Genomic DNA, 14,076 nt, shown 5'->3' with positions numbered 1-14,076 from the left:
GCAAATCGTCATGGTGATAGGTACATACGGTTTGTCCAGCATGTCCTAGGTGTTTCTATAAATATAGGTTAAAAAAATAACAAAGGCCGGCCTCGGGGGATGGGGTCCCCGGGCCATAAGTTGCCTGAGGAGGGGGGCAACGCAGCCCCCCTCCTAAAGAATAAAAAAAAAAAAGCCATGTGTATGTGGATCTTACAATTACTGAATAGGTTGTTATAACTGGTATTGGTATGTCCATTGTTTTGAAAATTTTAGTTTCGATTTTTGAATGTGTGTATCAAAGGTTATATTAGGGTGAGAGGAGGTCTGCCACTCTATCACAAGGATGATGTCATCAGTGATGTCATGCGTGATGTCACTGACCATGTCATGAGTGATGTAATATGTGACGTCATCAGCAGTGCATTGCGGGCGCGCGAGTTATTGTTAGCTGAACTAACTATAACGGGGGAATTTCATTGGTTTTGTACGAGTGAAAAGTCCGGCTAACTAGAACGCCCCTGAAACCTATGGTTTTTTCAGTGAATTTCTAAGGTTTTTTAAATGCTAATTCCTAACTATAACGTGCCTGAAGCTTATGGTTTTTTCAGTGAATATATATATATTTATTTATATATATATATATATATATATATATTCACTGAAAAAACCATAGGTTTCACACATGTTATAGTTAGCTGGACATTTTACTGATAAAAAACCATTGAAATTCCCCCGTTATAGTTAGTGCAGGCAACTATAACTCACGCGACCGCAATCCTCTGCTGATGCTAATACTGTATTTAGACACTTATTTGCCCATGTCTTCTTCCATTAAATTTTAGCTATACATATATTACAAATATTTTTTTTTCATAAAGACACATATGTCATCAGCAGAGGATTGCGGTCGCGTGAGTTATAGTTGCCTGCACTAACTATAACGGGGGAATTTCAATGGTTTTTTATCAGTAAAATGTCCAGCTAACTATAACATGTGTGAAACCTATGGTTTTTTCAGTGAATTTGCAAGGTTTTTTAAATGCTAATTCCTAACTATAACGTGTGTGAAACCTATGTTTTTTTCAGTGAATTTGTACGTTTTTTTTAAATGCTAAGTTAGTTTACGCCATTCGTGGCGTGCGCGCCCACTTAACGCAGTTCGTTCCGTGCTTTGCGCACCGCGCGCCCACTTTACGCAGTTAGTGCCGTGCACGCACGGTGGGCACGCGGTGCGCTACGCGCACCGCGTGCCCACGTTACGCTAGATGGGCCATGTACGCACGATGCGCTTCGCGCACCGTGCGCACATGGAGGACATATTATGCGCTTCGTTGTGAAAGGTAATCTTTTAAATTTTCAATTGTAACATAGGCCGTGCACTAATGGTGCCCTTCGGGAACCATTTGCACACGGGGTGGAGAGAGTATGGATAATTTTTTTTTTTTTTAAATTTTTTTTACCGTAGGCGTAATCAGCGAATTTAAAAAAAAAAAAAAATTGACTTTTTGGCCTTGGGGGATCTTTGGGGACACCTTCATCAAGGCTAGGTGGTTAGGAGCTGTCTAAACAGCCCCTTTACATGTTTTTTGCCTTTGTTTTTCCACCCCCTCTCAGAGTGCGAGAGAGAAAATGGCGGCCGCCACTTCCTGGTTTCGACAGATTCGAATGTTTACTAAGATCTAACAGCCAATCAGATTCGCGCTCGCGCACGGCACCGTACGCGTACGGTAAGCTTACCGTAAGCGCACGGTAAGCGCACCGTAAGCTGCCACAGATATATATATTGATTTAAATGCTATTTTCTCAGGAACTACTGAACAGATTTACACCAGACCTACAAAAGGCACTTCCTTGACCTGAGGACTACCTCTCTGCCAAATTTCAAGTAACTCTGTTCAGCCGTTCGGGCTGTAGCTGTGTCTAAAGGTCCTATGGAAAAATGCATGGGAAAAACGCGTTTTGGGACCCCCCTTTTTTCTCAGCCCCCGCTTGACGAATCCCCCCGAGACTTTCAGGGTAGGAGCGGAGCGTAGCGCCCCACCTATTTTGAAAATTTCGCGAGGATTCGTCGACCGGCGCCAAAGTTATTCCAAATAGAATGTTGCGGTTTTCCTATGGAAACAGGGTCCTAACTATAACTACCTACTGGCGACCGCCAGTAGGTAATATATATATATATATATATATATATATATATATTCACTGAAAAAAACATAGGTTTCACACATGTTATAGTTAGCTGGACATTTTACTGATAAAAAACCAATGAAATTCCCCCGTTATAGTTAGTGCAGGCAACTATAACTCACGCGACCGCAATCCTCTGCTGATGCTAATACTGTATTTAGACACTTATTTGCCCATGTCTTCTTCCATTAAATTTTAGCTATACATATATTACAAATATTTTTTTTTCATAAAGACACATATGTCATCAGCAGAGGATTGCGGTCGCGTGAGTTATAGTTGCCTGCACTAACTATAACGGGGGAATTTCATTGGTTTTTTATCAGTAAAATGTCCAGCTAACTATAACATGTGTGAAACCTATGGTTTTTCCAGTGAATTTGCAAGGTTTTTTAAATGCTAATTCCTAACTATAACGTGTGTGAAACCTATGTTTTTTTCAGTGAATTTGTATGTTTTTTTAAATGCTAAGTTACTTTACGCCATTCGTGGCGTGCGCGCCCACTTAACGCAGTTTGTTCCGTGCGCGCACGGTGCGCTTCGCGCACCGCGCGCCCACCGCGCGCCCACCGCGCGCCCACCGCGCGCCCACTTTACGCAGTTAGTGCCGTGCACGCTCGGTGGGCGCGCGGTGCGCTACGCGCACCGCGTGCCCATGTTACGCTGGATGGGCCATGTACGCACGATGCGCTTCGCGCACCGTGCGCACATGGAGGACATATTATGCGCTTCGTTGTGTAAGGGATACTTTTATTTTTTTGTTTCTTCAATATGCCATGCACAAATGGTGCCCTTCAGGCACCATTTGCACACTGGGTGGGGAGAGTGTGGATAATTTTTTTTTTAAAAATAATTTTTACCGTACGCGTACGGTAAGCGTAATCGGCGATTTTTCGAAAAAAATTAAAATTGAATTTTTTGCCTTGGGAGTTCTTTGGGGACACCTTCATCAAGGCTAGGTGGTTAGGAGCTGTCTATACAGCCCCTTTACATGTTTTTTGCCTTTGTTTTTCCTCCCACCCTCAGAGTGCGAGAGAAAATGGCGGCCGCCGCTTCCTGGTTTCGACCGATTCGAATGTTTACTAAGATCTAACAGCCAATCAGAATCGCGCTCGCGCACGTCACCGTACGCGTACGGTAAGCTTACCGTAAGCGCACGGTAAGCTGCCACAGATATATATATTGATTTAAATGCTATTTTCTCAGGAACTACTGAACAGATTTACACCAGACCTACAAAAGGCACTTCCTTGACCTGGGGACTACCTCTCTGCCAAATTTCAAGTAACTCTGTTCAGCCGTTCGGGCTGTAGCTGTCTCTAAAGGTCCTATGGAAAAATGCATGGGAAAAACGCGTTTTGGGACCCCCCTTTTTTCTCAGCCCCCGCTTGACGAATCCCCCCGAGACTTTCAGGGTAGGAGCGGAGCGTAGCGCCCCACCTATTTTGAAAATTTCGCGAGGATTCGTCGACCGGCGCCAAAGTTATTCCAAATAGAATGTTGCGGTTTTCCTATGGAAACAGGGTCCTAACTATAACTACCTACTGGCGACCGCCAGTAGGTAATATATATATATATATATATACATACACACATATATAGTCATTTAAACATTTTAAGCAGACTGTGACTTAAACATTATGAGGGTCTGTGGAAGGGATAGTGGTCTTCATAGTCTCAATCACTCCTGTTGTTTTCACACCATTTCCTTCTGCAGTCTCTTGATCAGACACGTATGCTCTTTTTCTCATATATTTCTGAAACACTCCATATGCACATCTGCCACCCCATTGTTTTCCATTTCAGCACCCTCTTTTCACTCTATTTTACACATAATTTGTGGTATCTGCTTCACTTTACCAGCCCCTCAAACACCGCGCACACTTACCTATAAGCACTGCATTTTCTTTTAACTATCACGCTGTCAAAATTTCGGCAGCTGTGTACCTCCTTTACACACTTTCTAATAGAATCACAGTTACACTGGACACAATTGATAATTGCTCTGTACACTCTGCAGACAGGCTGATGATTAAATGAGCATGTATTCTGAACCTCTTTATCACCTACGGACAGTCACTGTGAGAAATGTATACTGCCTTTTGACTGTAATCCACAGCTCTCAATTGTGGCTTGTTATAAGCATCCACCTACCCACAACCAGAATTCACACAAAAACATACAGGCAACTATTTTCACAGTCAGCATTATACATGAGTAATATGTTGCATGAAAAAAACAACAGAAACAACATTGGGGGAAAGTGAATAGTCTTAGGGAATGCAAGAGTAAGTAAAATGTGAAATGAAAACCGGAACAATATCGCTTTTCCCAGGCTGAGCGAGCTGTGTATGTTACAATTGCATCACTGGCCTCACCTGTTCCCACACCATACCACTAAATACTGCTACTCTGTTGTCCTGTTGTGAAGAGTGTGTACAATATATCAACAGGGTAAAACTAGTGCAGCATATGTGGCACCATATAAAATCCAGTCAATATTCTTTCTTCCTTCTTTACTGGTGCAGACTGTACAATTTGAGATGCCAGCCCTACAGGGGAAATGGCATTTACAACGTGGGCAGAACCACGCATTCCGTTACCACGCTTGCCTTTACCACGCATATGCATGGTAAAGGCAGTCAGTGATCTAGATTCAGAGTGGATGGGCGGGGAGTATGGAAGGAGGAAAAGGAAGGATCGGGACACAGTATGGTAAGTAGAGCCGTGGGCTGGGTTTTACGGCTCAGGGCACGGTGCTCAAGGTAGTTTTTAGGGCTCAGGGCCAGTTTTAGGGCTCAGGGCCAGGGGGCTGTTGGCATAGTTTTTAGGGCTCAGGGTGGGGGTGCTGGGGTCAGGGCAGTTTTTAGGGCTGGAGGCCTGTTTTAGGGTGGGGGCTGGGGTCATTTTTAGGGCTGGGTACGGGGTTGTTTGCAGGGCTGGGGTGTAATCTTTACTACTCTTATGCCTTTACCAATCATGCTTTTACAAAGAAATTCATTGAAAAGGCATGCATGGTAAAGATGAGGTCATAGTAAAGACCGGTTGTTAAGGCATGCGCTCTAATTGCATTTGTGGTTGCATCATACAACTGCCCTACAGGAGCCCTGCTGTTCACACTTTAGTACTGAAATATATCAGCCTGAAACCTCCATAGAACAGGTGACAGCTGTCCAGATTTCAAGGCATTTATTCCAAATCCGTAATGATTTTAAGTGTGCTGGCTGAGGGTCAAAACAGGTTACAGTGACAGTACACAGAGAGTGGGTGAAAGCACCGTGGCTCTCCTCGAAGGACAGTGGTCTAAGACAAATGACTGAAATCAATTCTGCACCAAGCCAACTTGGAGAAGCAGGCGAAACTATTCTGGAGGACCTCACCCAAACCCCTGCAAAGCCCATGCTGATGAACTTGATTATGCCAATACTAGACTCAAGATCAATTTGGAAGAGGACAAAGGGATTTTGGTCAGAATGTGGTATTAACTAACTTTTGCAATGCTACAGACAGTCATACAACTGTGAAAGTCAAAAAAGAAAAAAGCAGGGCGATGTCACACACAAAATCAAAGTACTGAGAAAAGAGCTGAAGAAAGGTTGAGGTACACAAACATCTGGATAGTGGGAGTTCCAGCATGTGCAGAAGGCAAAAGTGTGATCAGTTCCTTCAAAAGTGAATCACTAAAATCCTGAAACCTAAGGGATTGTCGTAATTATTTTTATTTGAAAAGGTGCCATATCCGCCATTGCTGGGGCACCAATGCAAGCCATTATATTCCGCCTCCTTAACTACAGAGGGATGTGATGTTTTAGGCAGCAGGGCCAAAGGAGTGAACTGCAGATCAGTGGAGAGGGGGAGGGCACAAGTCATGCTGTTCCCTGAGCATACAGAACAGTTCCAAAACTATGCAGTACCTTTGAGTCTGTCAAGAAGACATTTTTAAAGACAGTAACCTGAAGAACATGTTTTTACCAGCAAAGTTCAAAAATGTGCATGAGGAAACGCTGCGTTTTTGCAAATCAAGAGTAGGAGTGGTTGGAGAAACTAGAGATGAAGAAGCGGAAGTTGCAGAACCAGACTTGTGGTCCCTCGTTAGGGTGGCAGGTGACGAGGAAGGCTTGCAGACACTCTCTTTGCTGAAGTCTCAAGTACATGCAAAACTACAGATGCATGATGGGAAGTATGATAGCCCTGGGGGAACTGGGTCACACAACATTGAACGTACATGGTTTGAACACAGAGGGCACTGGCTCAGTCTAGGTCTACTATGGATCTGATGTCCTGGATCAAAATTCGGTGGGAGCAGCATTGCAAATGGTTCTTACCTTATTGATAGATCTGGGTCTGTGGAAGCTTATCTACAATTAGTTTGTTCTATTGTTTTGTGGTTATGTTAGTTTTGATGGTTTTAAAAGTACAGTTTGATCCACTGCCTTCAAGAGTAGAGCTGCATACTACTGTATGCGCTTGAAAGAGGAGACCCCCGTGCTGTTACACACCATTAAGTGTAATTATTAGCTTACGTGCCACAGCACAGGGGATGTGGTCTGCAGTAGAGTAGTGTATGGGAGCGAGGATGGCAGGTGCTGAGGGACTACTAGTGTATTTTTGGAGGATGCAAATTCATTGCAGCCATTGAATATTAGAGGTTTAAATAATTATGTCAAACTTAGAAGACTTGGAACATATATTAATAGGCAAGAGGCCAAATTGCCTGTATACAGTAGGCTCATCTCAAGCCAGATGAAATAGATAATAGATACAAGCGTTTGGCAAAACCAATAGGTCTCACCTATGCAACAGCTATTGGCTTTGCCAGAGTGTTTTAGCCATGTTGTACACAAGTGCGGCTACTGTTCAGCATGGCTAAAATTTAGAGGAGTGGAGTGTCTTAAGGTGGAGTGGAGTATCGTGAAGTGGATTGTCATGAAACGGAGTGGAGTGGAGAGTGTGCAATGTAGTTGAGTAGAGTGGTGTGCAATAGAGGGGCGTAGTATGTCGGAGAGTGGAGTGGCATAGAGTGATGTTTTGTAGAGTGGAGTTGAGTACAGAGTGGCGTAGAGTGGACTAAAGTGTCGTAGAGTGGAGGGGCTTAGAGTAGAGCGACATCCAGTGAAGTAGAGTGATGTAGAGTGGAGTGGCATACAGTGGTGTGGAGTGGAGTAGAGTGTCGTAGAGTCTAGTGTCAGTGTAGCGTGGCTTAGATTGGAGGGGTACAGACTGGAGTAGAGAAACAGAGCAGAGTGGCATAGAGCAGTGTAGAATATTGTAGAGAGCAGTGAAGTGTCGGGGAGTAGTGTAGAGTCGAGGGACATGGAGTAGAGAGTAGACTAGTAAGGGGGAGTGGCATACAGTGGAGTAGTGTTATAAGTGATGTGGAGTAAAGTGGCATGGAATGGCGTAGACAGCATTGCATAGAGTAGGAGTAGAGTGTTGTGAAGTGTCGTTTAGTGGATTAAAGTGGAGTGGCATAGAGGGAATTGTGTAGAGTGGAGTAGAGTGAGTGGCATGGAACTGAGTAGAGTGTTGTGGAGTAGAATGTAGTGAAGGGAAGTAGACTGTCATGGAGTGGAGTAGCGTAGAGTGGAGGGGCATAGAGTTGAGAGGAGTGAAGTAAGAGTGGAGAGGCATAGAGTGCAGTACAGTGCCCAAGAGTGAAGTGGCATAGAGTTTGATAGAGAGTAGTGTCGTAGAATGACATAGTGTGTCGTAGAGTGGAATGGCATAGAATGGAGTGTCATACAGTAGAGTCAAATGTCGTAGAGTGGAGTGGCATAAAATGTCATGGTGTGTCGTTGAGTGAATTGTCAGAGTAGAGTGGCCTGGCGTGGAGTGGGATAAAGTGAAGTATGCATGGTGTTGTAGTGCACTGCCACTAAAGACAACACATTTGCAATTGATATGGCCATTACATTTGCATAGACTTACTGTTTAACTGACATGCCTATGACTATACAGATTAGAATATTTGTTTCCAGCACACATCAGAATTACCCAAAAAAATGCCTCATTTGTGCTTTCCTAATTCTGGTATATTCTAAAATATCCGCACAGTTTATTTACAGGCATGTAAATTTTGTTGCGTGCTAAAAAAAAAAACTTTCCTTTCCCACCCCCAGTAACCAGCAAGATTGTCACATAACTCTTTCCACTTTGAAGTCAGGGGAAGAAAGAAAAGTAAACACCAAGCTACCACAGAAGACAGAACCTGATATTTGACATCTGTCTTTGAATGCACAGCAAATGTGACAAGATATGGACAAACTTTAAAGGACTTAATACAGAAAGCGAGCACTCATGCAAGAATACAAGGAGCGATGGTAAACACGCTATGCTCCATGGGAAGTACAAAGGCATGCTGGAAAGCCTAAAACAAATAAAGCCAGCAAACAGAAAGCACCCAAATGTGAGTTACAAACAACAAACCAATAGTAAGCAATGGGTGGAATGCATTTCCAGGGAAGTTTTCATAATGTCCCCCAAAAAAATGTTCACAACCAGACCGCTGTGCTGTCTGGTAGACTTCGACCTAAAAACATAGAAAGGTTGTGTCTATCATACCAACTGCAGTACACATGATAAAGGGTGGGTATGCGGCTGGCCCCAGATATTCATTTTGCAGTCCAGGGACAAAACGCAGATGCAGAAGGCCAATATATATTGCTGAATGGGTTATTAAAGGGTAAGGAAGTAACACTATATATGCTCCAAACACAGATAACATGGCATACATTACCACTATGAGTCACTTGTTGGCCCCTTTTCTAGATATAACAATATAGATAGGCCATTTAAATTGTTTACTAGATGGAGAGTGGAACAGGACACCATCCTGTTTGAATTATCTGCCATGTGCAGGCACACAGTACATATTCAATACTCCATTTTGTGCTGGTTGATAAAGTATGAAATGCGACTCTGATGTCTTGTGCTTTGACAGAGTATTGTGAGACCATTCACATTACAATTCAGGTTAAACTTGGTAGATGTAGACCCAAGATCCTTCCATAGATGTTATCACCACAGTTGTTAAAATACCTGGAATTTCAACAGGCTTTATGGTGAAGAAATTACCCAATTTTTTAACATAACGAAAACAATGCCACCACACAGGGCACCCAGTGGGATCAACTGATGGTAGTGGTAATGCAATTATTCCACAAGAGGCCATTCCGGAAAGCACTACATTGAGAGAAGGCAAGGGGGGCAGGCTATTTACTGGTTCCAGAGATTCTGCTCCACCTGTAGCACTTCCATTAGAAATGACCAGTGAATACAGAAACACAAGCAAGAACAGATCAATGCCGCATTTCCCAAAACAAAGCTCTGTTCACCCAGAGGTGAGTTCTCAGTTTCCTTTATTTGAGACCAAAGATATATGCAAGCTTGACATATGAGCCAAAGGAAGCATTAGACAGTCTGATTACACTGAAGGAGATCACACAGAGGCAATTAAAGAACCTTATAAGAGCATGACCATGAGCAGGGATGATGGGCTTCCTACATACAGCGTCATACAAGGCCTACAGAGATGTAGACGCAGTTTTATCAGGAAACACTGGGAAATGAGTACTTCTCAAGTCCATGAAATAGGCATTGATTATTGTACTGTTGAAGCTGCGGAGGGACACTTTGGATCATAACGTCTATAGGTTATTGTTCTTGCTTAACATGGACAACAAGGTTTTGGGTAAGGTACTAGCACTTATACTCAATAGAATTATCAACCTACTGGTGCATAGAAGCTAAAGTGGTTTTATTGAAGGCCAGAGAACCGCTCTTATATTAGGCGTTTGGCTCACGCAATTGATTAATCTAAGGATACAACTGAAGAGATACCACTTGTGACTTTGGACACAGAAGACGCTTACAAAACAGTGTGATGGCAGTATTTATTTGCAGTGCTGAAAGTTATGAACTGTGGATGGTTATTCAGCAAAATGATCGCCCCTTTGTTTACAAAGCCGCTAGCTAGCAAAGTAATTTCAGAAGACTTGGAACTGGAGAGGGGCACAAGATGCACCCATTAGTGTTTGCTCTGGTGGTAGAGACTACCAAGTGTGTAATAAATTAAGTGATGATGGGTTGACAGAGATCTGTAATCGCAAAACATGTACTATCACTATATGCAGATGACCTTTTGGTCTATATCACAAAACCTTCTGAATTAAGATATTAGTGCTGTTCTGAGCTTGAGCATCAATCTAGTGTTAAAATCAATAAACAAAAATCACAAATGTCTTCATTCGTGTCTATTCTATCATTGGAATGGGAATCCCTACCCTGGGTATGTGACTCCTTTTGCTGCAAACCTGCACACACATAGAAGAGGTGGCATGAACTGAATACTGAAAATTGCTGGGCACCATTAACAAGGAGGCAGATGTCCATGGCAGGGAGAATAGCAATTGCCAAGATTATATTGCTTCCCAGACATTTATATCTGTTGTAATGGAGTATGTATCCAAAGACATGCTTGATTTTCAAGAGAGTAAAGTCTGTGAAAATGAACACACTGCAATGTAAATATGAAACAAGCATTGGCAATGCCAATAGATCTGGCTTTAGATGGATGTTGTATGATAATGTGAAGCATTACAAGTAGCATGGGAATTAATACGTATTTGTGTAGAAGCAAGGAGCTGTACAATAATATTGGTGTAGGTTAAAACATCAGGTTAATGACTACCCTCCTCCCATCTCTGCTGCTGCCAGAGAAAACAACATAAATTATCTAATTATCTACGACACATTAATAGCATTACAATGTCATGTGTATGCCTCTGAAAGTGAAAGCTTAGGCAGCTGAATAAATAAACAAAATGATCACAGCTGTGTGGAGGGCAAGCACTTTTTGTGTGGAAGCATACAACTTCTTCCCAATCAAAACATGTACTCCTGGCTCCCAACATGTGGGTGGAACCAAAGCTCGCCTCCTAGTGATTCTTACATAATTGTCTGGGGACAGACGTGCTGTCTAGAAAGACCATAAAAAGAAGAACTACAGGACCCCGATCTGGAGACTTACTACTTTGCTGCACAACGGCAGTTTGCCGCAGGGTGATTAGGTTTGGATGGTAGCATAGGCAGGGAGCTAGTATCATGTTTGCTTCTAGATAAATAACTTAAAACTATTTTTTTCCAAAATTCAAGGAGTACAAGGAAATAAACTGTACCTAGCTAATATGATGAAAACTGTTTGGCAGTCATTCCTAGTTAGGAGCGGTAAGGTATTATCCTGTACACATCAGTTACCATTTTTGGTCCTACCAGAGTGTGCACAACTGGATAGAAAAAGAAATCCGTCAGATGGAAGGCAGGGGAGTGCATGATGGTGAGATACTTGTTGATTCTAACTCCATGGCTACACTAGAAAGGTACTGCTGAAGCTGGCAGTTGGACAGTTCATACAATATTATAGCATACGCAGGCAGAGGGATAATCACTAGCATCTGCACATCTAACATGGCACTCTCAGGCCACAGCAGTCGGTCAGACAAAAATGGGGCTCAGTTTACGGACAAAGACTGGGGAGATGCCCTGTTATTGTTTTACCAACCCTCAAGCAATGTCAGAACATGACTTGTCCACTTCAATATCTTGCATAGGACATGTGTAACCCCAGCAATAAAGTATAAATTAGACACCACGAGAGACACGAATTGCCCTAAATACAAACTATCAGTGGCTACTTTTATCCTCCTGACACGAAATGTTTCTGGTTTAGCACATTATTGGAGAGCAGTATTCAGGGGGATACTGAGTTGCAACCTCAGGTCTACCTCCTAGAGTGGAGGACTGGATATAGGACATAAAGGAATGGACACTTGCTGAGGAAATAAATATAAAATTAACTAGCATTGACCGAAATTACCAGAAGACCTTGAAACATTGTGTGAACTCTCCAGGAATATAGTTTACCCGCGTGATACAAGACTTCCGTGAAGATTGTGTGTCCGGTATTATGACGCAAGGGAGAGATGTATGTGCATGTCATGGAATATGGCCATGAGCGCCTTGTTCTTATGTACCCGTTCCAGTGTACTGTGCTGTCTTTCAGACCATGACTGTGAACTTGATGGACACGTTTTATTGTGTATTATTTGCTTGATAAAGAATAGAACAAATAAATAAAGAGAAAACAGAGTGGGTGAAGACAGAGCCACAAGAATGAATCAAGACTAGGAAACTTTAGTATTCTGCAACCTAGGCATTTGGCATTGGCGATGTCGGGCTCGACAGAAAGATACTGTGCCCCTGAACTCATTTATTTACGAATTACGTGCTGCTGCTCTCTTCTTACAGACAGTCCTGTTACAATGACTTTATAAGTCAGTGGTCCCTGCCTCACAGTACTTCTCTGTTGATGTGTGGAGTAAAGAACATCCTATGCTTATATGAGTTAGCCTGACTATTCATTTCCTAGTACAAGGGGGAGCAACTGCCTGCTGCCATATTCACTGGTGTGATCCGCGTAAGGCCACTTGTACCTATCCGCCCGAGTGATCAATGGAAAGTGATACAACACTTTCATTACTTATCAGTAATCTTCTTCACTCCGATTCTTCTCGTCTGTCCCACTTCTTACCTTGGAGGAGAATCCATTTCCAACGACATGCATCATAATGCCCTTTGTCCCCCCAAGAAAGCCAATCCCCTCCTTATGGCTTGTGCCTCAAACTAGGAAGGATTGGTAAGGGGCAATTTTAGCCTAACTCTAATTGTATTCCTCTATTGGTACTGCGGAAAGCTTAATTTACTTATGTACCCTCTTCTGTACAGTGCTCCCTTGCTCTGTAGCTAGATTTGCACTCTATAAAAGCATAGGCATATACACATGCAATTTCTCCAAGCAAGCCTGGAGTGAGTATGAAACATGGCAGGGAGGGAGCCAGGGCAGGTTTAAAAGGTGGAGACTGAAGTCAGCCGAGATCAAGTAGATTACAATAAGTAATCCTGGCATTGCATCTCCATCTTCTTTCCGCCTTCCAGTCTTCATCAATGAGGAAATACTAAAGTGGTATGTTTTAAATCTACAAAAAGATATTCAACCGCATTCATTGCCTAATAACTCTTCTATTATAATTAGGGCTCCCGGTTTTATGGTATTTATTTTCGTCTGTATTTATCCATATTTATTTTTTGCTAATTTTATCTGTATTTATCCATATTTATTTTAGGTTTTGTGAAAAAATGTATCTGAAATGAGTATATTTCTACATTTATTTGACCAATAAATGTACACTCATGCCTGAACGACTGAGAGGTTTCAGGGGTATAAACACACTCAGATGATAAAATATGCATTATAAGAAAACATGCACATTTTAATATCAAGGTTGTGCATATCTATTGCTGTTTAAGGCTCTTTACTAAAATGCCTTTATTTTTTTTAACCCCCTTACCTTTCGATCGACAGAGCTATTGGCCTGGTAGTTATGATTGACAGCATTTGAAATCGCTCAAAAAACAATCCAATTTCCATTTTTATCCCACTTTAAAAATAAATACAGACAGGAAAATAAATGTTTTTCTGTCTGTATTTATCTGTAAAAATCAGTAAAAACGGAAAACAGGGAGCCCTAATTATAATGCACACACTGAATAAATACATTACAACTTCAAAACGGTTGAAAGTACCTTGGCCTTAATGCCTCCTTTTCACACACAAAGAAGATAATGGGAAACAAAAAGTGTATGAAATTGCCCAAAGAGCCGCCATACAGATATCTGGTAGGGTAGCTTCACGATCCTCAGCGCTGAAAATCATATGTCTCACAGATTTCCCCTGAACTTGGACTGTCACTGCCATATCTGCACCCTCATACTCAAAGACATGACTATCTTCCCTGAATTATCAGTTTATTTGTATTTGGCAGCACTGAATGTAGGAACGGAAAACACTTT

The sequence above is a fragment of the Triturus cristatus genome, chromosome 3_1, assembly GCF_964204655.1.
Source record: "Triturus cristatus chromosome 3_1, aTriCri1.1, whole genome shotgun sequence".
NCBI lineage: Eukaryota > Metazoa > Chordata > Amphibia > Caudata > Salamandridae > Triturus > Triturus cristatus.
Note: the sequence above shows the minus strand (reverse complement) of the source record.